Source organism: Herpailurus yagouaroundi, unplaced genomic scaffold (assembly GCF_014898765.1).
Source record: "Herpailurus yagouaroundi ecotype Mexico unplaced genomic scaffold, PumYag 190, whole genome shotgun sequence".
Classification (NCBI taxonomy): domain Eukaryota; kingdom Metazoa; phylum Chordata; class Mammalia; order Carnivora; family Felidae; genus Herpailurus; species Herpailurus yagouaroundi.
The window spans coordinates 4543845-4568584 of NW_024412421.1; the positions used below are offsets into that span (position 1 = coordinate 4543845).

The 24740-nt window shown below is 49.7% G+C and overlaps 1 long non-coding RNA gene across 2 annotated transcripts; it reads left to right on the plus strand.

Moving 5' to 3' along the window:
* The first annotated feature begins 5 nt into the window (after positions 1-5).
* On the plus strand, positions 6-15260 carry LOC121045272 (uncharacterized). 2 transcript variants are annotated; one of them, XR_005797666.1, is made up of 4 exons: positions 6-89; positions 949-1459; positions 12433-12518; positions 13712-15260. It is a non-coding gene; the product is annotated as an uncharacterized LOC121045272 (long non-coding RNA). The 2 variants fall into 2 exon arrangements; XR_005797665.1 differs by lacking the exon at positions 12433-12518.
* The last annotated feature ends 9480 nt before the right edge of the window (positions 15261-24740 follow it).

Sequence of the window (24740 nt, forward strand, 5' to 3'; positions counted from 1 at the left end):
TGCCGGGCCGCTCCGGCCGCCTGGCCGTCCCTGCCGCCAGGCCGTCGGTCCGGGGCTGGCGGCGGGGCCGGCGGCGCGTGTTTATCCAGGTGCGGGCTGGGGGGATGGGCGTGGGGATCCTCTTTCCTCCCAGCCCATCTGGGACTTCAAAGCGCGGCGCCGGGCTCAAAGGCGGCCTCGGGGTGGGGGTGGGGGTGGGGGTGGGGGTGGGGGTGGGGGTGGGGCGGGGCGGCCGCGCGGGCTTCCTGCGCTCGGCCGGCCCCAGGCCCGGGGCGGGCGGCCCCTCGCACCGCGGTCCCCCACCCCCGCCCCCCACCCCGGAGAGCGCTTTATGGAGCGCCTACTGTGTGCTCTGCTGTCAGTGTGTGATTTCCTGACCTCTCATTGCGTCTAGAGACGGGCGATGCTAGGATCCCCATTTTACAGGGGGAGGAAACCGAGGCTCACAAAGATCAAGGGCTGGTCCGGCACGTCTATGGCCATCTGACTCCCAGGGCGCCTCTCTGCATCCCTGCCTTTAGGAGCAGCCTTCTTCCAGCTCTTTCTGAAGCTCGGCCCTCCCCGTTGTGGGCACAATGGTTATAGTTTATTATAGAAGCAGTGGCTGGCGTGTCTCGAGCCCCTCCCGTGTGCCAGGCGTGTGCCAGGCGTGTGCTAGTGCTTCGTCTGCCCACACCACTCTGTGAGGTGGGCGTGGCCGTTTCCCTCACTTCAGAGAGGTCAAGAAATTTGCCCAGAGCCACACAGCTAATAAATGCCAGAAGCAAGATTTGAACCTAAGGCCAGTTGGCTCCAGAGTTCTCCCTCTATCCATCAGATTCTACCCTACTCCCTCCAAGGAGCCCTCCCCGGTAGCCCCAGGTCAGGTCTCTTTCTGTCAGCAGAACAGCCGATAGAAGTTAGCTGTCTACACCCTGGGTACATCTCATCTCTTATCTCGTTACTCAGGTACCACCAGGAGCCCTGGCATCATCAGAATCTTATTAGAAATATAGAATCTCAGGCCCCTCCCCAGACCTGCAGAGTGAAATCTGTATTTTAAAAGATCCCTGGTGAATTGGACACGCAATAAAGTTTGAGGACGCTAACATCTGGTTAAAAGTCTGCTATTGCCACTGTGTGGGAACCTGTCTTTGGGAAGCTGCACCTCCTTCATCGGATTGGCAAGAGCTGAGCCTTCTCCATCAGACCAGCTATGCTTCCAGAGCAGAGGCTGTGCTTCTGGGATCTTCCCGAGGACAGGGATGGATCCTCCCCAATCAAACTGGGAATCTGGCAGAAGCAGAGGTCGTTCTTGGTCGCAGGCTGGAAGCTCGCCTGAAGCTTGTGGTGCCACCCCCGTCTGACTGGCAGTCCCCAGGATCCCCTGTGAAACTTGGCTGGCTTTGGGGTCGAGAGCCACCTGCAAGGAGAGGTATCTGTTCGCATTTTCCAAGAGGATGGAGAAGCCAGAGCGGAGGTGTGCCTTCTCTCCGGGACCCTCGTGAGCCCCTTTCTGGCCGGGGGTGTGCCTGCTAGAGGGTTCTGGAGGGGTGGGGGCAGGGGAGAGGGCAGATGCCACAGTGGGACCATGTGTGCTGCTGGACACCAGGTCTCTCTGGGCAAACATTTGTCCTTATGTGTCCCCAAAGGACCACTCAGGCGGCAGGAAGCCCGCAGGCGGGTGCAGGAGTAAGCCTGCTGGCAGCGGGAGGGTATTTTTAGAGTTTTGACTGACGGCCCTTTATTAAGCTGTCGCTGCCTCTGCCCTGGCCCCCGGCCCCTTTTGGCCTGGATGAAAAAGAAAGCACATTGTCATTTTGTTACGAAGAGAGTCCTGGCAGCCCTTCTCTGTTCCCTCGCCAACTGGACAGGTTATTTCTCGCTGTGTCTGGGGTCCGTGCACCCCCGCTGGCACTCCCAGTGGGCCCCGCAGCCTGACCCTTCACACATCTGGCAGTGATAAATGGCTTCAGCATCGCTGCCATCACCTTGCACCCTCTGATCCCGCTCACTTTGTTCTCCCTTTAAAGCCGGTGGGCGGGTTCGGGGGGGGGGCGCTCTCTCTTCTTCCCCTTCTCCATCAGCCGTCTCCTGGATACTTGCAGGCCTGTGCTCTGATACCACTTGAAAGGGACCGCAACAGTCAGTTATCTGGTCTGGGAAGTCCGGCCGTGAGTTGTCTTTGCTGACTCGTGGAGTATGTGGGGTGGGAGTGCATGCCTGTGTATGGATGTATGCCTGTACATGAGTACCTCAGGCATGCCTGCGTGTGCTCGTGTGTGTGTGTGTGTGTGTGTGTGTGTGTGTAGATCTGAGCATGTGCTAGTATGTGTGCCTTTTAATTACTGTAGCTTTATAATTTACTTTGATCTCCAGTAGGGCAAGACCACCCCATTCCTACTACCCACCCCCCCACCCTGGCCACCACAAACATCCTCTGCTCTTTTAAAAATTGTTCTTGGGGTGCCTGGGTGGCTCAATCGGTTAAGCTTCCAGCTCCGGCTCAAGTCATGATCTTGCGGTTCGTGGGTTTGAGCCCCGCATCGGGCTCTGAGCTGACAGCTCAGAGCCCAGAGCCTGCCTTGGATTCTGTCTCCCTCTCTCTCTGCCCCTCCCCGACTTGCACTCTGTCTCTCTGCCTCTCTCTCAAAAATAAACAAACATTAAAAAAAATTTTAACCCAGTAGTTCCAATCTCAGGAATATGCTCAACAAATTTGTGCATAAATGTGGATCAAAAGACAAGTATCAGAATGCTTTTTGTGAAATCTCCAAGCTGGAGACTCCCCAAATGCCTGTGAAGAGTAGAATGGATAAATATGTGGTGAGATAGTCGTACATTGGGATATTACACAGAAGTGAGAATAAACGATCAACAACTCAGGCAACAATATGGATGAATTGCACAGTCATATGTTGAGTGAAGGAAACCAGATATAAACAGTACATGTGGTATGATTCTAGGTATAGAAAGTTGAAAACCAGGCAAAGCTTGTTGATTAGGATAGAGGCCAGGAGAGTGGAGTACCCTTAAAGATGGTACTGGGGCGCCTGGGCGGCTCACTTGGTTAAACATCCAACTTCGGCTCAGGTCATGATCTCGCGGTTTGTGAGTTCGAGCCCTGCATTGGGCTCTCTGCTGTCAGCACGGAGCCCACTTTGGATCCTCTGTCGCTCTCTCTCTCTGCCCCTCCCTGCTCTCTTAAAAATGAGTAAATAAAAAAAGATGGTAGTGACTGCAGGGAGGCAAAAGGGCAGTTTCTGGGGCAGTATTCTGTTTCGTGATCTGGGTCTGGGTGACCTGGGTGTGTTCACTTTGTAAAACTTCATTGAGTTGTTCACTTCTAATTTGTGTACTTGTTTGGGTGTATGCTGTTCTTGGGTTATGGTCCTCCATAGGAATTTTTAGAACAGCTTAGTGAGTTCAATGAAAAATACTGTTGGGTTGGAATTGCATTGTATCATAGGTTAATTTGGGAAGATTTGTCCTCTTTATGACATTGGGTCTTTTCCTCCATGAACATGGTATATCCCCACTTATTCAGATCAATTTTTACATCTCCTCAGTGAAGTTTTATGGCTTTCTCCAGAATCCTGTGAATTTCTGCTTTGGGTTTATTCCAAGGTGGCTTGTGTGTTGCTGTTATTGTGAAGAGAATATTTTTTCTCTCATAGGTTTTCAAATCTTTAGAAAAAATTGGGGTAAAATACATAAAAATTTACCATTGTGATCATTTTAAAGTATACAGCTCAGTGGCGTTAAAGTGCATTCACATTGCCACATCACCACATTCATGTCCCGGATGTTTACCTCTTCCCAAATTGGCCCTCTAAACATGATCGCCGTTCCCCTCTCCCTCCAGTCCCTGGAAACCACTACTCTCTTTTCTATCTCTATAAGTTTGCCTATTATATGTATCTCATATAAATGAAGTCAGACAATATTGGTTCTTTTGTGACGGACTTATTTCAATTAGCATAATGTCTTCAAGGTCGATTCATATTGTAACAGGTGTGTGAGAATCTCATTCCTTTTTAAGGCTGAATAATTTTACTGTATGGATGTACCACATTTTGTTTATCCATTCATCCGTTGTTGGGCATTTGGGTTATTTTCACCTCTTGGCTGTTGTGAGTCATGTTGCTGTAAACATTGGTGGACAAATAGGCATTTGAGTCCCCGCTCTCAATTCTTTTGGGTATATACCCAGAAGTGGAATTACTGGATCAAATGATAATTCTCATGTTTAATTTTTTGAACCTACTGGTTTCCACAGTGGTTGTGCTATTCTACTTCAAATCGGTTTGGTTGGTGTGCAGGCAAGTGGTTGGATTTTGGAAAATTGATCTTGCAGTTTTGTGCATATCGTTGAGTATGTGCATGCATTGTGTGTGTGTGTGTGTGTGTGTGTGTGTGTGTGTGTGTAGCAGTCACGCTAACAAGAGTATGACTTTTAGTAACTTAGAATTCTCTGGCTGCATGCCCCAGAACCCCCCGCCGGCGGCAGTCGTCTTACAGTCATCTGGCTTTGCAGGTAGGAGGCAGCAGCCCCCCCCCCCCCCCCGCAAGCTGGCTTCAAGAGTCAGGAGCTTTATTCTTTCACCCACCCAGAAGTCTAGAAATAGGGTGGGCTGTGCCCATGATAATCAGCAGCTCAACAATATCATTCTTTCTGTCTTTCTACTACTGCTGCCTCCTACCTACAAAGCCAGATGACTGTAAGACGACTGCCGGTGACGGGGGGACCACGGGCTTCTTTGGCCATGTCCAGCAGGACAGAGCAAAGCGCCCCCCCCCCCCCCCAGGGCACGGACTTGGCTCCCTTCCTTTGCAAGCAAGTGATTCCAGTGGCGCAAAGGCAGGCCCCCGAAGGAAGTTGCAGGTGCAAACCATTAGGAGCAAAGCAGAGAAGCCGGGAGTGGGGCACAGCTGCACGGGAAGGCAGAAGGCACCCAGGGGGTCTAGGAGGGTAGCCACGCTGTCCCTACAGTCGGGTCGAGTTACTCAGAATCCTCTTCTGTATCTGCTTGCTCAGGCTGGCTGCTCTCATCTGCACGAGATGGCAGCCACGGGTCCTGGGTCCCTTCCAAATGTAACAATATCTGGCCCCTGAAAGGGGCTGTCTCTTCCTGTACATCTCATTTCATCAGTGAGGAAACTTTTCACAAAAGGCCCAGCCTCCTTTCCTCAGGCCTCGTTGGCCAGAATCGTATCACATGCAGATCCTGAAATCAGTCACTACGGCTGGTTGGACGACTCTAACAGATCTGAGGAGAACACCTTGTGTGGGTTTGTGGCGACACGGGCGGGGCGGACACCTGTGGAGACAGAGGTGGGAAGAGAGGAGCTGAGACTCTGAGCCTTTCCTTCTGGTTGTTCTGACCTTCAGAAACCACAGTTGCTCTTTAGGGAGGTGTGTGTGTGTGTGTGTATGTGTGTGTTGGGGGGCGGGTCACATAGTGGTGGAAAACTTCCTGTAGGAAGGGGAACTCAGCATTACAGGAGGAAGAGAAGCAGCACATTTCTGGACTTGGGGGAAACGTGGGCAAAGGGTGTGATCAGAATGAGCAGAGGCATTTTCACATCCTGCAGAGAAAATGCTGGTTGCACCTGTTGTGTCTTTTATCTGTACAAGGATACAAAGATAAGGAGGAAAAGAGGAATGGGCTTTTATTTTTTATTTATTATTTTTTGTAATTTTTGAAAAATGTTTATTTACTTTGAGAGAGATTAAGAGTGCATGCGAGCGGGAGAGGGACAGAGAGAGAGAGGGAGAGAGAGAATCCCAAGCGGGCTCACGCTGTCAGCACAGAGCCCGATGTAGGGCTCGTCCTTGCGAACTGTGACATCATGACCTGGGCCAAAATCAAGAGTCAGTCGCTCCTCTGACTGAGCCCCCCAGGCCCCCCAGGAACGGGCTTTTAAATGCAGCTCAAGACTGAATCCAGTGATTCGGTCATTAATTCCACAGATGCATTTTGAGGACCTACTCTATGCCGGTCTTGTGCCATGCACAGGCCACCCAGCAACAAGGAAAGCAAAGCCCGTGCCCTCGTGGCACGCCGGTGAGAGGAAAAGATCACGGGCTCGGCCTTCTGCTGTGGCACGTATCACAGTCTGGCCGGCTCAGATGGTCAAGCCATGTCTGTCTCCCATGCTGATTATTTATTACCCTCAGCTGGGTGACTCCGGACCCCAGTGATCAGTGCCACATTCTTGTTGCAAAGAGGATCTGCCTCTCAGCCATTCCCCCCACGGACCAGAATCTCCCACTCAGGGCACAAAGTTTTCAAGGTGTCTCCTTGCCAGGCAGTGAGACGCAGAGTAAGCAAGACAGTGAGTCTGACTTTATAAACAGCCGTCCCTTAATCTTGTTTGATGGTCAGTAGATTAAAAGACATCGGGTCTAGTAAGATGCTGTGATGTGCTGCCCAGAGCACCTGCAGGATGGCGGTTCACGCCCTCGGCTTCAGAGCGCTGGTGCCGCCGGCTCCGGTGAGTCCCTCCCCTTGACCGTGGGGAGCACCCTTGCCCCCGCTTCTGCCCACTCTCTGGGGGTGGTCCAAGTGTACCATGAGGCCTCCAGGGCCTGCCTATGTCTGTGACAGCTCTGAAGGCCTTTGGGACGCCAAAGCTCCCTTGGGGGTCGGCAGAAGCCTCTGTTCCAGGCATGGCAACCCAGCCTTCCCTCTGCCCAACCCTGACCTCACTAGCCTCAGGATGGGGGTTCTGGGATGATTCCTGACCCCTGTACACATCTCCATTTCATTGTCTGGTCCCCAGGGACCCTATGTAAGAGAGACTATACTAAATGTAAGTGAAAGAACTATTTTGTAATTTTTTAAAATGTTTATTTCTTTTTGAAAGAGAGAGAGAGAGAGAGAGAGAATGTGCACGCCCATGCATGGGTTGGGGAGGGGCAGGGAGAGAGGGAGACACAGAATCCGAAGCAGGCTCCAGGCGCTGAGCTGTCAGCCCAGAGCCCGAGGCGGGGCTGGAACCCACCAACCGTGAGATCATGACCTGAGCCGAAGTCAGTTGCTTATCCGACTGAGCCATCCAGGCGCCCCAGAGGTATTGTTACTTTAGATGATGAGAGACCAGACTAGGTGTCTTCAGTTTCTTTCTTTCTCAGGGTCATACAGGTAAACGCACAGCTCCCATTTAAAAACACTCAGGTGGGGGGCACCTATCAGTTAAGTGTCTGACTCTTGATCTTGGCTCCGGTCTTGACCTCAGAGTTGTTGAGTTCAAGCCCTGGGTTGGGCTCTGCACCGGGCCTGGAGCCTACTTTAAAAAACAATAAAGTACATACATACATACATACATACACACACACACACACACACTGTCGTTTTAAAGTACATGCATTTATTGAGCACTTGCTACCTGCCAGCAAAGCACTTCGCATACATTTGCCCGTCTCATCCTCGCTATAATCATATGAAGGTGTAGTGTTATCATTGGCATTTCAGCACAAGGGCAGTGAGGCTCAGAGAGGTTAAGTAACTTGTCGAAGATCACCCAGATATGTCAGGGTTGGATCAGGGAAGCAGAACCTCTATGAGCAATACAGAAAATGGATTTATTATGGGCGTTGGACCATAAGCATCATGCAGGCGTCTGCGTCTGCATCTGGGGCTGAGCCCAGAGTCCCTCTCCGCGAGCCTCCCGGGAAGGAAAGCTGGGTGCGGATGGCTGCAAGAACAGACTGGATGCAGGGTCTGTCTCTCATCCTCTCCAACCTGGGTGCCGTGGATGACCCACAGGAGAAGCTGGTGCCCTTTGCCAGAAAATTGCACCACAGCCCAGCCAGTACTGGGAGAGGCCGGAAGAGGTCTGGAAGTTGCTGGAGAAGCCAGGTTGGGGCAGTGGCTCAGGGGTAGCACGGCTAAGTGGCCACAGGGCCCGGAGCCCTACACTGGCCTCGGGAGCAGGAAGAACATGGCTGTGCTAGACTTCCACCTTCTGCAGCTCATCCACAGGTCTGTTTCGGCCAATGCTAACTCAGAGCCATTTGGAAATACGGGGACGATGTGGTTCCAGCTTAGCCAAGCTGACAGGGTGCCCAGGCATTGCAGATACTAAAGGGCATCAGAGCCAGAGTCTGGACCCGTCTGTCTCATGCCGAAGCCCACAGAATGTGAGTTTCACTTTGTTTAGCCAGAGCGGGTGGGTAGGAGGGGTCACACCTGATGGAGGTGTGGAGTCACACCTACAAATGTGACTTCGGGGCTGGCTGGTTAATATATAAGTGGGTGCAGCAGCAGGGCACTGTGGGGACTGTAGCAAACCGAAGAGCTCACACTCTGCCTGCAGTGGGGAGCCACTCCCCAGCTCCTGGGCCAGTGCTGCCATTTAGGAATGTGGCCAGACAATCTGACTTTTTTCACTATAAGCTGGAGATACTAAATTTGGAGTGTGTGTGTGCGTGAGAGAGAGAGAGAGAGAGAGAGAGAGCTGCCAATTCAAATGTATTGGCAATCAATTTGCATTCTTTGGACATCACTGTGCAAATCAAACAAAATCTGACTATGGATTGGATTTGGCTTCTGGGCTCCTGGTTTGTGACTTTGGACTCTAGTAACTTCTAAGGTCTTTTGTGTCCCAGAAGATTCTCCCCCAACATGCTAGCTAAACTCTTGTGCTGCTGACTTGAAGGCTGCCTATTTTCTCAGAAGACTGGGAGGCAGCCCCCACCCTCTGGCTCCAGCTCCCACACCAGCATGGTTCCTAGAGTTTGGTTACCTTCCTGTCTCCTTGTTTTTAGCCACCTCTCAAACCGGGAGATGTCCAGACCAGACTCCTTCAGACAGAGAGGCATGATTGGATTTGAGGCCGGGATTAGATTTCCTGAATCCCGCTCCTGGTGCTTATATAGCCCTTTCTCTTTTACATGCACCAGCTATCTGAGCACCTTTTTTCCCCTTGAACTAGAGAAGATTGGTTTTGTTCTCTAATACGGAAACGTTGTTGTTGTTTACATCTGCCATTCATAAATGCAAAAATGGAGTCGTGCAAACTGGTAATGCGCTTTTTCCATTTTATTGTCTGGCCTCCCCCGCCTTCTTTTCTCCCTCTCCCTTCCAACTCATGCTTGCAGGCCAGAAGGATCCTTCCGTGTTCCTGTCCGTTCTCAGGGGGCCACACGTACGCAGAACACACGCGCGCAGGTGCACGGGACGCATGCGCGGTTAGAGGGTTTCCTCGATTGTTGTGTAGATTGCCAAAAGGAGGCACCGCAGACGCTTCCCTGCATGTCGCTTTTCTCCTCCTCTGCTGTGGCCTTCCCTGGGTCAAGCTCAAATGTATTCTTCGTGCAGGCTGAGTCTAGGGTGTCCTATGCCGTCATTTGGTCCGTCACTTCCTACTGACGGACACCCAGCCTGCGCATTGAAGCGTGCCAGGCTTTGCCACGTGGACGTCCAGAAACTGCAGCGCCTTATCACCACCAGAGTTTATTTCTTGTCCTGTCCCAGGGCAGGGTGGTCGGGCAGCCCTGGGGTGGTGTTCTCCAGACAGGCACTCGGGGCTCCCGCTCCTTCCATGGCCAATCATGGGGTCTCCTCAGTTAACTGCAGGAGCAGGGAGGCAGAGGAGATCTCTTTCCCCCTCAATCCATTAGCCAAGACTCAGTCACGTGGTCCCAACCAAAATGCCAGGGAGGCTGGAAAACAAGGTCTTCCTTGTGTGCCAGTCTCTGCCATGCTTTGTTTTGAGGTGGGGTTTTTTTTTTTTTTTTTTGCTATTATGAATAATAATGTGTCATGTGTCCTTAGAATATGGTAGTTTCATTTCTATCAGATAGATTTCTAGGGTATGGATTGCTGGGTCAAATACACACACATATACTTAAGAGAGAGCACAAGTGGGGGAGAGGGGCGGGGGGAAAAGAGAGAGAATTAAAAAAATATTTTTTAATGTTTATTTATTTTTGAGAGAGAGAGAGAGAGTGAGTGGGGGGGGGGGGCGGGAAGGACAGAGAGAGGGGGAGACATGGAATCTGAAGCAGGCTCCAGGCTCTGAGCTGTCAGCACAGAGCCCCATGCAGGGCTTGAACTTACAAACCAGGAGATCATGACCTGAGCAGAAGTTGGACCTTAACTGACTGAGCCACCCAGGCACACTGAGAGAGAGAGAGAGAGAGAGAGAGAGAGAGAGAGAGAGAGAGAATATGAGAATCTTAAGTAGGCTCCACGCTCAGTGCAGGGCTCAATGTGGGGCTCGACCTCATGACCCTGGGATCATGACCTGAGCTGAAATCAAGAGTCAGATACTCCAGGTGCCTGGGTGGCTCAGTCGGTTAAGCGTCTGACTTCAGCTAAGGTCATGATCTCATGGTTCATGTTCGAGTCCTGCGTCCAGCTCTGTGCTGACAGCTCAGAACCTGGAGCCCGCTTCAGATTCTGTGTCTCCCTCTCTCTCAGCCCCTCCCTGGTTGCATTCTGTGTGTGTCTCTCTCTCTCAAAAATAAGTAAACATTAAAAAAAAAAAAGAGAGAGAAGCTCAACTGACTGAGCCACCCAGGCGCCCCTAGATATATATTTTTTTAATGCAAAATTTTAATACAACTCCTGAAGTTTTAATTCCTGTAGCCAGCTTTCTTCTTAAAAAGATTACAATAATTTGCGTGTTCAGTAACAACAGATGAATGTAGCTTTCTCCAAATCCCTGCCAGCAATTGCATTACTGGTTACTGTTCTTTTAAATTTGCCTGTGTGATATCTCATTGTCAGCTTAATTTGCATTTCCCTGACCACTAATGAGTGTGAGCATCTTTTCATTTGTTTGTGGCCAGTTGGCTTCATTCTTTTGTGAATTGCCTATTCATGTCCTTTGCCATAATTTCTTTTGGGTTGTTTGCCCTTTTCTCTTCAATTTGTAAGAGCTCTTTGTATATTATAGCTGGTAACCCTTTGTCCTCTGCATCACGAATATTTTTCTGAATTTATTGTTTGTCTATTAACTTGGCTCATAGTATCTTTTGCCTCACAAGAGATCAATATTTTTATGTTGTCCAATGTGCCCATCTTTTTAATTTCTGTATTCTGGGTTTGCATTCTTGGAAGGTCTCTCCTTCCTTGGGTCCTTTAAGAAACTGCTCTCCGGTCATGGGCTGTGAACTGGAAGCGACTTCCCTTTTCCCCTCTCCCGGGTATTTGCAGCCACTCTTGCTACTCCTGGCCACGTGGGCACCAAGGCCCAGACTTGATTCCTGCACAACTTTTCAGGCATTTGGGAGCTGAGCAATCCGGGTCACACAGCTGGAGGTCAGGAAGGGGCCCTGGGCTTGGAATCTGAGAGCCTGGCTACTAGAACTGGTTTTGAGTTGCCTGTGTGACTTTGGCGGAATCGCTTGGCCCCTCCGGCCCTCAACCGCCCCACCTGTAACATGGGGGCATAACCCTTGCCCTGGTGGCTTCCTAGGGTGCGGTGAATCTCAGATGATAAGATGGGGTTGAGCACTCTCTGGGCTTAGAAACACTGTACAGATGTTGAGTCGCAATGACAGTGTGACAACTGACAGTTTCTGAGTCTTGACAATGAGTGACTTTACATACATCATCTCATTTAATCCTCAGTAATCCTAAAACATAGGTATCATAACCCTCTTTTTAGAAATAAAGAAACATAGACTCTGACTGGGTAAGTTACCTGCCCAAGATGCCAAGCAGATAAATTACAAAGATTCCAGAATCTCAGTCATTCCTAACCCTGGTATGTGTGTATGTGTATGTGTGTGTGTGTGTGTGTGTGGGTGTGGGTGTGGGTGTGGGTGTGGGGCTGTGTGTGTGTCTGTGTGCACCTGTTTGTGTGTGTGATAGGCTGGTAAGGAGAACTTTACAGTATTTTAAAGACTGCAGAGCTAAAAAAATATATATATAAAGACTGCAGAGCTTAAGGTTAATGGGAAATTTTCTAAAACACACTGGGTGTTTCCTGGGAGGACCACCTTCCTGACATTCAAAGTTCTTAAAACCTGTCAAAACAGACAAGAGTGGCCTCCAAGCAAGACTGGGGCCAGGAAGGGTGCATGAGGCCTCTGATATAGTTGTCCCCAGAGGAAGGGGGCAGGACCGGAGGGCTGGTCACTGGCTGAGGGCACGGAGAACTAATTCGCCGTGAGAGGCACTAAGGTACCGTGGGTCTGCGGCTCATGGGCTGGTGTTGCTGTGGGGGATGGGAGTGAGGGCAGGGCCTTAGCGGGGCTCATGTCTGGCTGTGGCCTAAATACCTGATGAGTGGAGGACCAGGTTGATATGAATGTGGCTGCCTGTTTCCACAGACTCTAAATCCCTGTGTCACGATGGTGGGTGTCATGACCATCTCCTACAGCCTGACTCTCCTTTCTTTGTTAATAAAACTCCAGTCTTCGTGGGAGACTATCTTTCTGAAGAGGTCAGTCTTGACCAGACTAAGCCAATCACAATAATGCCTTTCTCCTGGCAGAGATGGGCCTGTGTTGCGATTCTGGCCAGTGAAGCATGAGAAAAAATCAGGGAAGGGGCCCTCCTTGGCTTAAAATGAGGCTCAAGGTAAGGATTATGAAACTGAATAAAGGAAACCTTATTTAAAGTGGAATTTGGAGGGGGCACCTGGGTGGCTCAGTCGGTTAAGCATCCGACTCTTGGTTTTGGCTCAGGTCATGATCTCATGGTTTGTGAGATCAAGCCCCACATCCTGCTTAGGATTCTCTCTCTCCCTCTCTCTCTCTCTGCCCCTCCCTGGCTCTCTTTGTCTCTCAAAATAAATAGACACAGCAGGCCTGAGAAGGACCCTGCAGGTCAACACTGTTTTCGCTGTTGCAGCAGGAGGAAGGTTTCCTCTTATCTTGACAACAGCCCAGCCAATGGGAGACTGTCACAACTCAGCCAATGAAAAGCCACTAGACTTTGAACTCCCAGTGTACTCCCATAGACTTATTTATAATAGCCCTCCCTACTTCCCCCTTTGTTTTCCTTTGAGGGTACCTTTCCTTTGTTCTCTGGACTTGTTTATGGCTTTGCTATAGCTTTCTTGTCCCAAATTGCAATTCTCCGCTCTTCCCATTTATTCCCTAAAAATAAACCCATTTTTACTTGTAAAATAACTGGCAGTTTTACTTTAAGGTTAACAGGATATCTCCTTTTTCCTGCTTTGGCTATTACTGTGTGAGGTCATGATACTTGGCGCAGCTGCAGCCATTCTGTAACCATGAGGTGACAGGTCTCTAAGGGTGGCAGAGCAGAACCAGCAGAAACATGGTGGTTGGAAGAGGTGATGCACTTGAACCAATGAACTGACCAAACCCAGAAGGCCCACCCTTTGGACTCATTGGCCTGTGAGATGACACATTTTTCTTGCTGTGTAAGTCACTTCGAGTTGGGTGTTCTGTCCTTTGCAGTCAAATGCAGGCTGTCTTCGCACATTTTGTAGGGGTAGGGCCAGAGAGTGAGGGAGATACGATCTACTTAAGATCATAATCAAGTGCTTTCACCTCAGGATGGCTTTGCACTCTTAAATTTATCGAGGACTCCAAAGAACTTGTTTTTTTGTGGCATGGAGCTATCAGTATTTACTATATTTGAAATTCAAACTGAGAATGCTGAAAAAGATTTATGTATTACATCTTAAAAAGTTCCACCTTAGGTTAACATAAGTAACTTTTTTTTTTTTAATGAAAAAGAACTTGATTTTCCAAAACAAAAGAGATTTGGTAAGAAGAGTGGCACTGTTTCTGTTTTTGCAGGTCTCCTAGTGTCTGGCTTAATAGAAGACAGCTGGGTTCTCATATTGGCTTCTGCGTTCAATTTGTTCCAATATCCCATGTCATGAAGCCCCTGGAAAACTCCGCTGTGCAAATCCTGGGAGAACGAGAGTGAGAAAAGCACCGGCCGTCGCGGGATTTGTATTAGTTTTCTGTGGCTGCTGTAACAAATGACTGTAACCTTGGTGACTGACAGCAGAAATGGATTCTCACAGTTCTGGAGGCCGCGAGCCTGACATCCAGGAGTTACCAGAGCTGTGCGGTTCCCAGAAACTCTAGGGGAGAACCTGGCCCTTCCCTCTGCTGGCTTCTGGTGGCTGTCCATGTCCGTAGGCTTGTGGCTGTGTCACTTCATTCTCTGCCTCCATTTTCATAGCACTGTGTTTATCTTATGACATTTGTCGTTGGATTCAGGGCCCACCCAGATCATCTGGGCTTATCTCCTCAACTCAAAATCCTTAATTGTATCTGCAAAGACTTTTTTTTTTTTTTTTTTTTTTTTGCAAAGAAGTTTGTATTCAGTTTCTGGGGATTAGGACATGGGCCTATCATTTTGGGGACCACCATTCAACCCACTACAGTATTATTACAAAAATAATTCAGCCTGTGGAACCCCTGAAAGAGTTGTGGGGACCCCTGGGGTCAGACTTTGGATCTGTGACTTCCACACATATATAAGTAGGCAGATGGTGGAAGGAGGGCCAGATACACGTAGCCTAATAATCCAATGAAAATAAAATTTCTAGATAGAGTCCTAGAGGGAAGATTCCAGCAAAGGGGAATGAGAGGTGTCCAGTGTGTGAGAGAGGACCAGGGCCAGTGGAAGACCACAGATTGGGGAGGAAGATGGCAGGCCAAGGGCTTCTAAGTACAGGAATGCCTAGTTCGGGGTTGTTCCTGTGTGGTACCATGCTATGCCCCCCCCCCCCCCCCCCCCGGTGCCTGAAAACTGATCCAGGCTGATATTCACCAAGAGCTCTGCATGAATGATGCTGATGCTGATGCTGGTGGAGAGAGGGACAGTCCAGGGAAGCAGTGGCTGGGGCTCCTGTCTGAGGCAGTTACAAGACAGGACGTGGCAGGCAGGATGGTGACATGACCCCACACTGACCAGGTCAGATAAGAACTCAGAGGGCAGGGGTGCTGGAGAAAATCTAAGAGACGCCCCCAAGATTATGAGAGAGAGGCGTTCCCATCTTCAAGTCTGTGTGAGAGAGTAGCCTCGCTGGTTGGTCGGCAAAAGTGAATGAGCTTCGCAGCTCAAAGGACGGGCACCCTTAACCAATATCCAAGTGATAGGGTTGAGTGGGACCAGGAGCCCAAGGAAGGAGATGGGCGAGACCCTTTTGCAGGTGCCACCTCCCCAAGCGTCCCATGAGGAGTCCCAGAACCCCTAAGGCAAGTGGATCACATTTAAAACAGATTAATCCCTCCCTCCTCACTTTACAAATGGAAAATCATAAAGAGAATGGCTGATGATTGTCACGTCATACCAATGCAAAACAAAACAAAACAAACACCCTCCACAAAACCCCCACAGGCTTTTAGGTCACAAAAAATCACCTTAAGAATGGAAAAAAAAAACCACCTTGGGGTACCTGGATGGCTCATCGGTTAAGTGTCAGACTTCCGCTCAGGTCATGATCTCATGGTCTGTGAGTTTGAGCCCCTCATCAGGCTCTGTGCTGACAGCTCAGAGCCTGGAGCCTGCTTTGGATTCTGTGTCTCCCTCTCTCTCTGCCCCTCTCCCACTTCCTCTCTCTCAAAAATAAATAAACAGTCTCACTAAGGATTCCGAAGGACAGCCCAACAGAGCCGAAAAAAAAAATGAAAGAAATGACCAAATGTCTATAATGAGCTATAATTTTTCACCTATCTGTTTGGCCACGACTGGCAATTAAAATAATTGATAGTATCCAGCTCTGGCAAGCGTGGAAGGAAAATTGACCCTTTGCGCCGCTGGAGGGAGAATTAATTGGTACAGTCGTATGGAGGGCAGCTAGAAAATGTGAGTCAAGATGCAAACTGTGCCTGCCCTTTGACCCTGCGGTCCCACTTCTGTAAAATGGGGACAATGAGACTCCCTATTTCAGTTAATTGTTAAAAGGCTCAAGTGAGCTAAGCCATTAAAAGCATTTAACACAGTGCCTGGCAGAAAGGGCTTAAGAAATGTTAGCTATTATTAGCAATGTATCCTGGGATATAAGCTCCCATGTGCAAAATGACGTGAGTACAGCGGATGCTCCCTGCAGCATTGTTTGCAATAGCGAAACACTGGAAACAAATGGATTGTTCCTCAAGAGAGGCAAGGAGGCGATTTCCAGGAGAGCCATGCCTTCTGCAATTGCAGGCTGAACTGGAAAAGAGCTGAAGGTCCTTGGCTGACACTGGTCACAGATGTGTTCACTTTGTGACGTTTATGAAGTTGCATCCTTGTGATTTGGGCTCTTCTCTGTATACATGTTCTATTTCAATGAAGAGTAAAAAAAACATAGGGGCGTCTGGGTGGCTCATTCTTTAAGCGTCCCACTCTTGGTTTCTGCTCAGGTCACAATCTCATGGTTTCGTGAGTTCGAGCCCCGCGTCGCGCTCTGTGCTGACAGTGTGGAGTCTGCTTGGGATTCTCCCTCTCCCTCTCTCTCTCTCTGCCCTTCCCCCACTCACGCTGTCCCTGTCTCTCTCAAAATAAATAAATAAAACCTTAAAAAAAAAAGTAAAACACATAAAAAGCACCCACCAGCACTAAAGTGGGATCTCATCTAAATAAATACTACATGTATATGTACAGAAACAAGTCTAAAGGGACATTTACTCTATTGTACTCAAAGTCGTTTCTGGGTTGGGGGGACTAGGAGTAATTTTTAGTTTCTTTTGTGTATGTATCAGATTTTCTGCTTGTCTTCAATGGTATGTATTACTTTTGTAACAAGGGAAAAACACCTTCACCGTTAAGACTCTTTGTTCTAAGAGTCAAAAATCCAACTCAGTCTTATGGAAAGAAAAAAAAAATGTAATTCATTGGCCTGTGGCTGAAAATTTTGGCAATGGATTTGGTTTCAGGCTTGGAACCAAGCTCGAAAGAGGTCATGGGGAAATTGTCCCACCCATTTCTCAGCCCTCTTGGAGTTCGTTGGCCAACAAGAAAGGTGAGAGCCAGGGGTGTGTATCTATAGGTCCAAGGGACCAGAGCTGCTATATGGTGCAGAAGAGGGCCCCCCAGAAGGCTTCTCAGAGGAGGAAGCCATGAGATGAGTCTTGAATGATGGGCAGGATTCTCATGGGCAGTTAGAGAAAAGAGTTTCTCTGCAGAGCAAAAAGTGCTACAAAGTGATGGGTATATTGCAGCATGAGGAGCAGTTCAGTCAGTTGGGGTATGAAGCTCATTATTAGAGATAAGAATGAAAAGCTTGGCTGAGGCTTGATAGACAGGAGCTTCAGTCCTAGGGCATTAGTCAACATTATTTAGGTTTGTACTTACAGAAGTCCCATTCAAACTATCCAAAAGTTTGGATTTCAGGCACAGCTGGTTCTAGGTGCTCAAACTATATTTGCTATCAGGACAGAGACTCTCTGATTGTCTCTCTTTTGGCTCTAATTTGCTCTCTGTTGTCTTCATTCTCAGAGAGTGCTCCCTAACCGTAGCATCAGGCCCATATCCTACTTAGCACCTCCAGGGAAAATAATATCTTTTCCCCACCAATTCCAGAAAAAGCTCCAGGACTGATGATGATGAAGAGTCTACTTTGATTCCTGTGCTCATTCCTACATTAGTCACTGTGGCTGGGGGCATAGCGTCTTAAGGATTCAGATCTGATTATGTGGCCACTCTAGGAACCGGGGGCTGATTCATACAAGTGACTCCACACCAGTCACTCGGGCACAAGGAACTGTGGTCAGATTAAGAGGGACTGCTTTCTGGGTAGACACAAGAGCAGCTGTCCAATAAAGAGACGACACTCTCCTCTACAGGCGGTGCTTCAAGTTACCCAGAAGGAAGATAAGCCGTCAATGCGTGGGGGGCACTAGAACAGTGAGTCTGGTTTTACCCTTAACGTCTCCTCATCCCCATGAGGCCAGAAGCTCCCTAAGGTTGGGTGCCCACTCTTGTCTACTGGTGTATGCTCCACGCTGCCTGGCATACCACGGATGTGTACTACACCCGTGTTGACCACATTTCATGGAGCCCATGCAGTTTAGCCAGATCTCTTTACCTTGCAGGTGACGTTCTGTTCTAGTCGCCATGAACAAAAATGGGGAATGTATTGCCTCTCACATAATTAAAATTCTGCCAAGTATTTTGCTTCAGGTATGACTGAATTCAGTTATTTAAAAGGATGTCATCAGTCCTCTCTCTCTCTGTCACCCTTCATCTTTTAAAAATACCTTTTCCAATTTGGCCTTATCTTCAGGCAGACTCTCCCATCGAGGCAGCAAACATGGCCCCAGCACCAAATACCCATTCCCTCAATTATTCCAGCCAGAGTCCTGCCACAGACACTTATTGGCTCAGCATCGGTCACATGACCAATTCTGAACCAATCACTGTGGCCAGGGGAGGTACACTCTGATTGGCCAGGGGATGTACACTCTGATTGGCCGGCCTAGATCATGGACCTAGAGCTACAGATGGCGCGTCCCTAGAGCTGTTGTTGCAAAGAAAATAAAAGTTACTGGAATGATGGTTGCTGGCCAAACAAAACTAACGGACATCTTACCTGCGCTGACACAGTTCCCTCGCTTTGGGAGCCAGTAGCTCTGAGCCCACAATAAACACCCTTATCAGAAGGACCCTCGGCTCCCACCTCCAGAGACTCACCCTGAGGGGGGCAAGGAGGGGAAAGAGCAGGGAAAGCGGCCATCCCTCCCCTCTGAGGCCGCGGGTGCCGAGCTTCTGGCTGAGTTTCCCTTGGAAGACTGGATCACAAAGATCTGGAAATGGATGTTTCAAATGGAAACGCAGACACACAGTTAATTACAGCGTCCTGCTCGGCGCCACCCTAATTAAGGCAGTTCTCTGATGGGGGCCAAGATTTAATACTCTCTCTTTTATAGTGCGCGGTGGCAAGTGGCGGCCCTGTCCTCTCCCCTCCCTCTGATGCAGACTGGCTGGCTGGCCAGGGGCTGGGTGGAGAGGGCCGCCCGGCTGGCTGGCTGGCTGGCCGGCAGGCAAATGAGAAACACTATGTGTCCGCCATTGCAGGGACATAGCCGCCCTTCCAGGACAGAGGACAAGTCGGGTGCCATGTGGGAGGCAATGTGAGGGACAGAAATGTTAATCCTAACTCTCTCCTTCTGGGAGGTTTTCGAAGAGAAGTGTTAGGAACCAACTTGGCTCTGGGGCCTTCCAGGAATTGGGAAATGGCTCCCAGAAAGCACTGGTGACCTCGCTGCCTAGGAGCACAATCAGGTCCCGATGTCTGGCTTCACGACCTACCCTGATGCAAATAAAACGGGGAGGCCAGATCTATTGCCCCCCCGCCCCCCAAAAAGTCAAAACACCATAGAATTTCATTTGAAACCTATGGAATTTCTCTCTGCCATCCACAATACAGAATTGTTCAGTCCATCATTAATAGAATTCATTGGATGGCAGGACTGGCAGGGACATAAAAATCATTTCACATTAGAGGTGAAGAAATTGAGGTCAAGATAGAAGGGATCCTCCCAAAAGCCTAGAATGTGTTCGATTGGCATAGATGGTGACTGGCAACTGGATCTTACCTCAGGTGCCACTGCTGAGTGATTGGACAGCTGGAGGCTATGACGATGCGATTCAGGGGCATTTACCTTGCTCTGTGGGGAATAGACTCTTGATTGATTAGTGATGCCTACCATGGGCAGCGGAGGGTGTATAGTGGTCCATGTGCCAACTTTTTGCCATCCCAGTGTAGATGTCAGAGAGATGCTCTGAGATAGGTTCTGAGAGCAGGCAGTCTTGCAGGGTTTTGGCCGGCTAGAGAAGCCGAGAGTCAGACCACATTTGCTGAGACGGGCGTGAAATCCACGCAACTCCTCGATGAATTGCCAACAGGGTGCCATGAGGGATTTGTGGTCAGAATTGCAACAGGGGAACTTCCAAGGTTTTTCACGTTAAGGAACATTCTGGTAAAGCTTGGGCTATGTCTTGGCATACCTACCTACCACCTGGAGCTGTGAATCTCCTACGCCTGTCCCTTTCTTTATGGGAATATGGGTCAGTGATCCAGGTGGTGGATCTCCAGAGCCTTGGAAGGGCAGGGTCTTGTGTAGAGACGTGCGTCGGGATGCTGGTCACGGAGTTCAGAATCTTGAATTGAAGGGCCAGGGCTGAAGGTTGGAGTGTCAGGACACCTAATTTCTCCTCTTGCCTCTGCTGTCACAGCTGTTCTTTCTGTGCTCAGCCTCACCTACACAATGAATGAGGGCACAGTGGCCTCGCACTTGACCAAATAGTCTCCTTTTTTGGTGTGTGTGGTAAAAGGCACATAACGTAAAATGTACCATGACAACCATTAAAAAAATGGTTTTATGTTTATTTATTTTTGAGAAAGAGAGACAGAGTATCAGTGGAGGAAGGCCAGAGAGAGACAGAGACAGAGACAGAGACAGAGACAGAATCCTAAGCAGGCTCCAGGCTCTGAGCTGTCAGCACAGAGCCTGACGCGGGGCTCGAACTCTTGGACCGAGAGATCATGACCTGAGCCGAAGTCAGACTCTCAACCGATAGAGCCACCCAGGGGCGCCCATGACAGCCATTTTTAAGTGCACAGTTCTGTGGTATTCGATACACCCACCACCATCCCCACCATCGGTCTCCAAAACTTTTTCATCTTACCTAACCAAAACTCTGTCCCGATGGAACACTAACTCCCCTTTCTCACCTTCCCCTCCTCATCTCCTGGAAACCATCATTCTTTCTGTCTCTATGAATCTGACTACTCTAAGTACCTCATATGAGTAGAAACCTAGAGCATTTGTCCTGTTGTGACTCGCTAGTTTCACTTACCATAGTGCCTGTGTCAAGATTCACCCATGTTGTAGCAGGTGTCAGAATTTCTTTTCTAAGGCTGAATAATATTCCATTGTACACATATTCCCCATTTTGCGTATCCGTTTGTCTGCTGAGGGACACTGGGGTCGCTTCTGCATTTTGCTATGGTAAATATTGCTGCTATGAACATGGGTGTCCCAACGTCTGTTTGAGTCTCTGTGTTCACTTCTCTTGGGGAAATACCTGGAAGTAGAATTTCTGGATCATATGGTCATTCTATGTTTAATTTTTGAGGATTTTCCTACCGTCTTGCAAAGCTGCTGCACTGTTTTTACATTGCCAACAGCAATGCGCACGGCCTCCTGTTTTACCCCATCCCTACCACACTTGTTTTACTTCTTTTTTTTTAAAATATTTTTGATAACAGCCATCCTAATAATATCAAGTAGCATGTCGTTGTGGTCTTGATTTGCAGTTCCCTAATGATTGGTGATGTTGAGCTTCTCTTTGTGTGCTTATTGGCTATTTGCACATATTCTTTCGAGAAATAACTACTCAAGCCCTTAACTCATTTTTAAAGTTGATTGTTTAAAAACTTTTTTTAACGTCTATTCATTTTTGAGAGATAGAGAGAGACAGAGTGTGAGGCGGGGAGGGGCAGAGACGTGAGGGAGACACAGAATCCGAAGCAGGCTCCAGGCTCCGAGCTGTCAGCACAGGGCCCGACACGGGGCTCGAACCCACGGACCGTGAGATCATGACCTGAGCCGAAGTTGGACGCTTAACCGACTGAGCCACCCAGGCGCCCCCAAAGTGGATTGTTTTAAAGAAATAAATTGGATTGTTTATTTCTAGCTTGGTTTTAATCTCCTATGAGGGCCCCAAAGGACAGGTGCTGAGGAAGGGTAATTTTTTTTTTCCAGCCTTACTGAGGCATAATTGACAACAAATGTAAGATATTTTAAAGTGTACAACATGATGATTTGATATGTGTGTACTGTGAAAAGATCCCCACCATCAAGTTAATTCATAGGTCCATCACCTCACATGGTCACCTGTGCATGTGTGTGTCTGTGCGTGTGTGTATGAGAATGGTTAAGATCTCCTTTCTTAGCAAATTTCAGATATATTACACAGTTTGATCAACTAGAACCACCATGCTATACATTAGATCCTCGGAACTTACTCATCTTAACAACCAAAAGTTTATGCCTTCTCACTAACATTCATGTTTTCTCTATCCATTTACCTGTTGACTGATGCCTATGTTACCTCCGTGTCTTGGCTACCGTGAATCACGCTTTAGTGAACATGGGAGTGCAGATATCCCTTCCAGACAGTGATTTCGTTTCCTTTGGGTAGGTACACAGAAGTGGGATTGCTGGATTATAGGGTAGTTCTATTTTTCATTGCTTGAGGAACCTCCGTACTGTTTTCCAGATCGGCTGTGCCATTCACATTCCCACCCACAGTGCGCAAGGGTTCAGAAGGGTAATTTTTGATGGAAGAAGGAATGTAGATAAAAAGGCTCAAGGCTGAAACGCATCCCCCCACCCCCCCACCCCTTATGGTCAGTTTTGCTTTCTGTGGTATCAGTTACTCGCGGTCAACCACGTTCTGCAAGCAAATGGTCCTCCTCCTGACATGTCACAGGAAGGTCGATCGTTAGCCTAACACTAGCTCACAATGCCTACATCAGTCCCCCCATTTCTTCTCATCAGTAGGCATTTTATCATCTCACATCATCACAGGAAGGGTGAGAACCCAGCACAATAGATATTTTGAGAGAGAGAGAGAGAGCGAGCACCTTCACATAACTTTTATTACAGTAAATTGTTATAATTGTTCTATTTGATCATTAGTTATGGTTGCTAATCTCTTACTGTGCCTAACTTCTATTTTTTTTAATGTTTATTTATTTTTGAAGGAGAGAGAGAGAGAGAGAGAGAGAGAGAGCATGAGGGGCAGAGAGAGAGGGAGACACAGAATCGGAAGCAGGCTCCAGGCTTCGAGCTGGCAGCACAGAGCCCGACGTGGGGCTCGAACTCACAAGCTGTGAGATCATGACCTGAGCCGAAGTCAGACACCCAACCGAGTATGTAGGGTTCGGTATCTCCACGGTTCCAGGCGTCCACGGGGGGTCTTGGAATATCTTCCCCGTGGATACGGGGCGACTCTTGTACTGAGTCTGGTTTCCCTCTTCATCTGGGTTCTTTCTCCAGTGCTCTCTTCACTGTGGCTGCCGCGGTGGTGGCTTCCTCCCTGGCTTTCCAGTGGGCTCCTCTCCCACCCAACCCCAGTGGCTTCAGGGCCGCCTCAGGGGTCGCCAAGATAGACGGAGCCGCGCTTGGAGGAAAAACTTCGCGGCACACTCTGCAGAGCGAGTCTCTTTCCCCAACCGTCCAACTTAAATCCGGGGCCTGGCTCTCGCTGGACTCCTCTAGAAGCAGGAGGTGGAGACTCAGGTCCCCCTGCTTTCTGCACGAGGCTGCTGTGGCCACAAGAGATAGAGCCCCTCAAGTGACCTCAATAAAATCTCGTGACGCTCTAAGAATAGGAACGGTCACCGCTCCGCTGAGTGCCTTGGGACAGGAAGGGCATTCAGGGTGCCAGGTGGCTGTCCCATAGGGCTGTCTGTCTGTCCCCTCAGCATGGGGCCCAGGCTCCTCAGCCCAGAAGAAATGCCCTGAAGGCGACTCTCCTGCTCTTCGCGGACTTTCCCCTCATGCCCCCCAGTCCAGAGCAGGGACTCAGATTGGCTCCGTGTACCAGGCCTCGACCAGATCCATATGACCCCGTCTGCTCTTGGCCCTGGGTCCCTTGCTCCGTCCCCAGCCGGAGTGGCCCCAGCCGCTCTGGCGCGTGGGAAGCCCCGGCCACCATCTCTTGTCATCGCATCTCTTGGCACCGCTAGCTGTCTCGGCAGCCCTGGGGGCAAAGCTCGGGCTGTGGCACGGCCTCCTCTGTACTTGCCCAGGTGGGGAAGGGAGCAGCTCCCGCGCGGATCCAACGGTGCCCACGGAGGCGCTGGCAGCTGCCTGGAGGGGCCGAGTGGCACACGGAAGAGGCAAACCTGGACGAGTGAGAGTCAGGAGGCAGAAGTTTCCCACCGTGCTTGCTTCCACAGACTTTTCTGAGATGAGTCTTCTTCCACGGGTCCTCTGTGAAGATGTCACTCCGCTGGATTTTTCAGGAAGCCGGGACCAGCTAGGTCACACTCACGTTTGAATTTTGCTTTCCTTCTGCCCCTCTGGGTTCCCTTCCCTCTGCCGGAAGTTTACTGGGCGTGCACTCGGGGTCCCGGCCTGTGGACCAGCAGGTCGGACTCAAGGAGAAGTGGGGGGCGATGCAGTCTCAGTGGGAGACCCGAGGCTGGTGGCACCCTTCGGAGTTGTCCTGAGTCGGGGTGAGTGAGGGACAGGGCCTCTCAGCCCCTCTGCTGATCAGCCAGCGATGGGGCTGCTCCCAGAAGGGGGTGTAACCAGGGGACAGGGGACTTCAGTAGAGCAATTCCTAAGAGGGCGGGCAGTTGGGGGCCACCTGCCCCCAGCACTCCCAGAGCTGGGGAGTAAGTTCTCCACTTCGGAAGGGGGATCCACTCACCCCCCTTCCCGGCTTCACTTACCCTTGCCCGTCATTCTTGCTTCCCCGGGATTGTGTCTGCCACACGTTAGCAGGTAAGCTTTGACGCAGGCTCAGCTTTCTGGGGAATCTGGGCTCGGACACCCACTAGTCCACCTTTTTGGGAGATCTTTGTGTTGTGATGTACCACAGGCTATTTGCTAGTCTGTGGGATAGCTTTCCGTAGATCATCCTCAGGTGATCGACCCTCGACCAATCGTCTCTGGTCAGAGGCAGGGTGAGACAGACATCAGCTACCTGTGCTTCGGGACGGTGTGTCCCCTCTTCCCTCAGCAGGGGACCGTGAGGGGGATGGTCTCCAGGACTGACGCATCCACTACACCTGCGTGTCTGCTATTTAATGGGCCTTGACTGGGCAGGAGACAGGCAGTGCAGGGCAACAGACAAGGATTCTGTCCA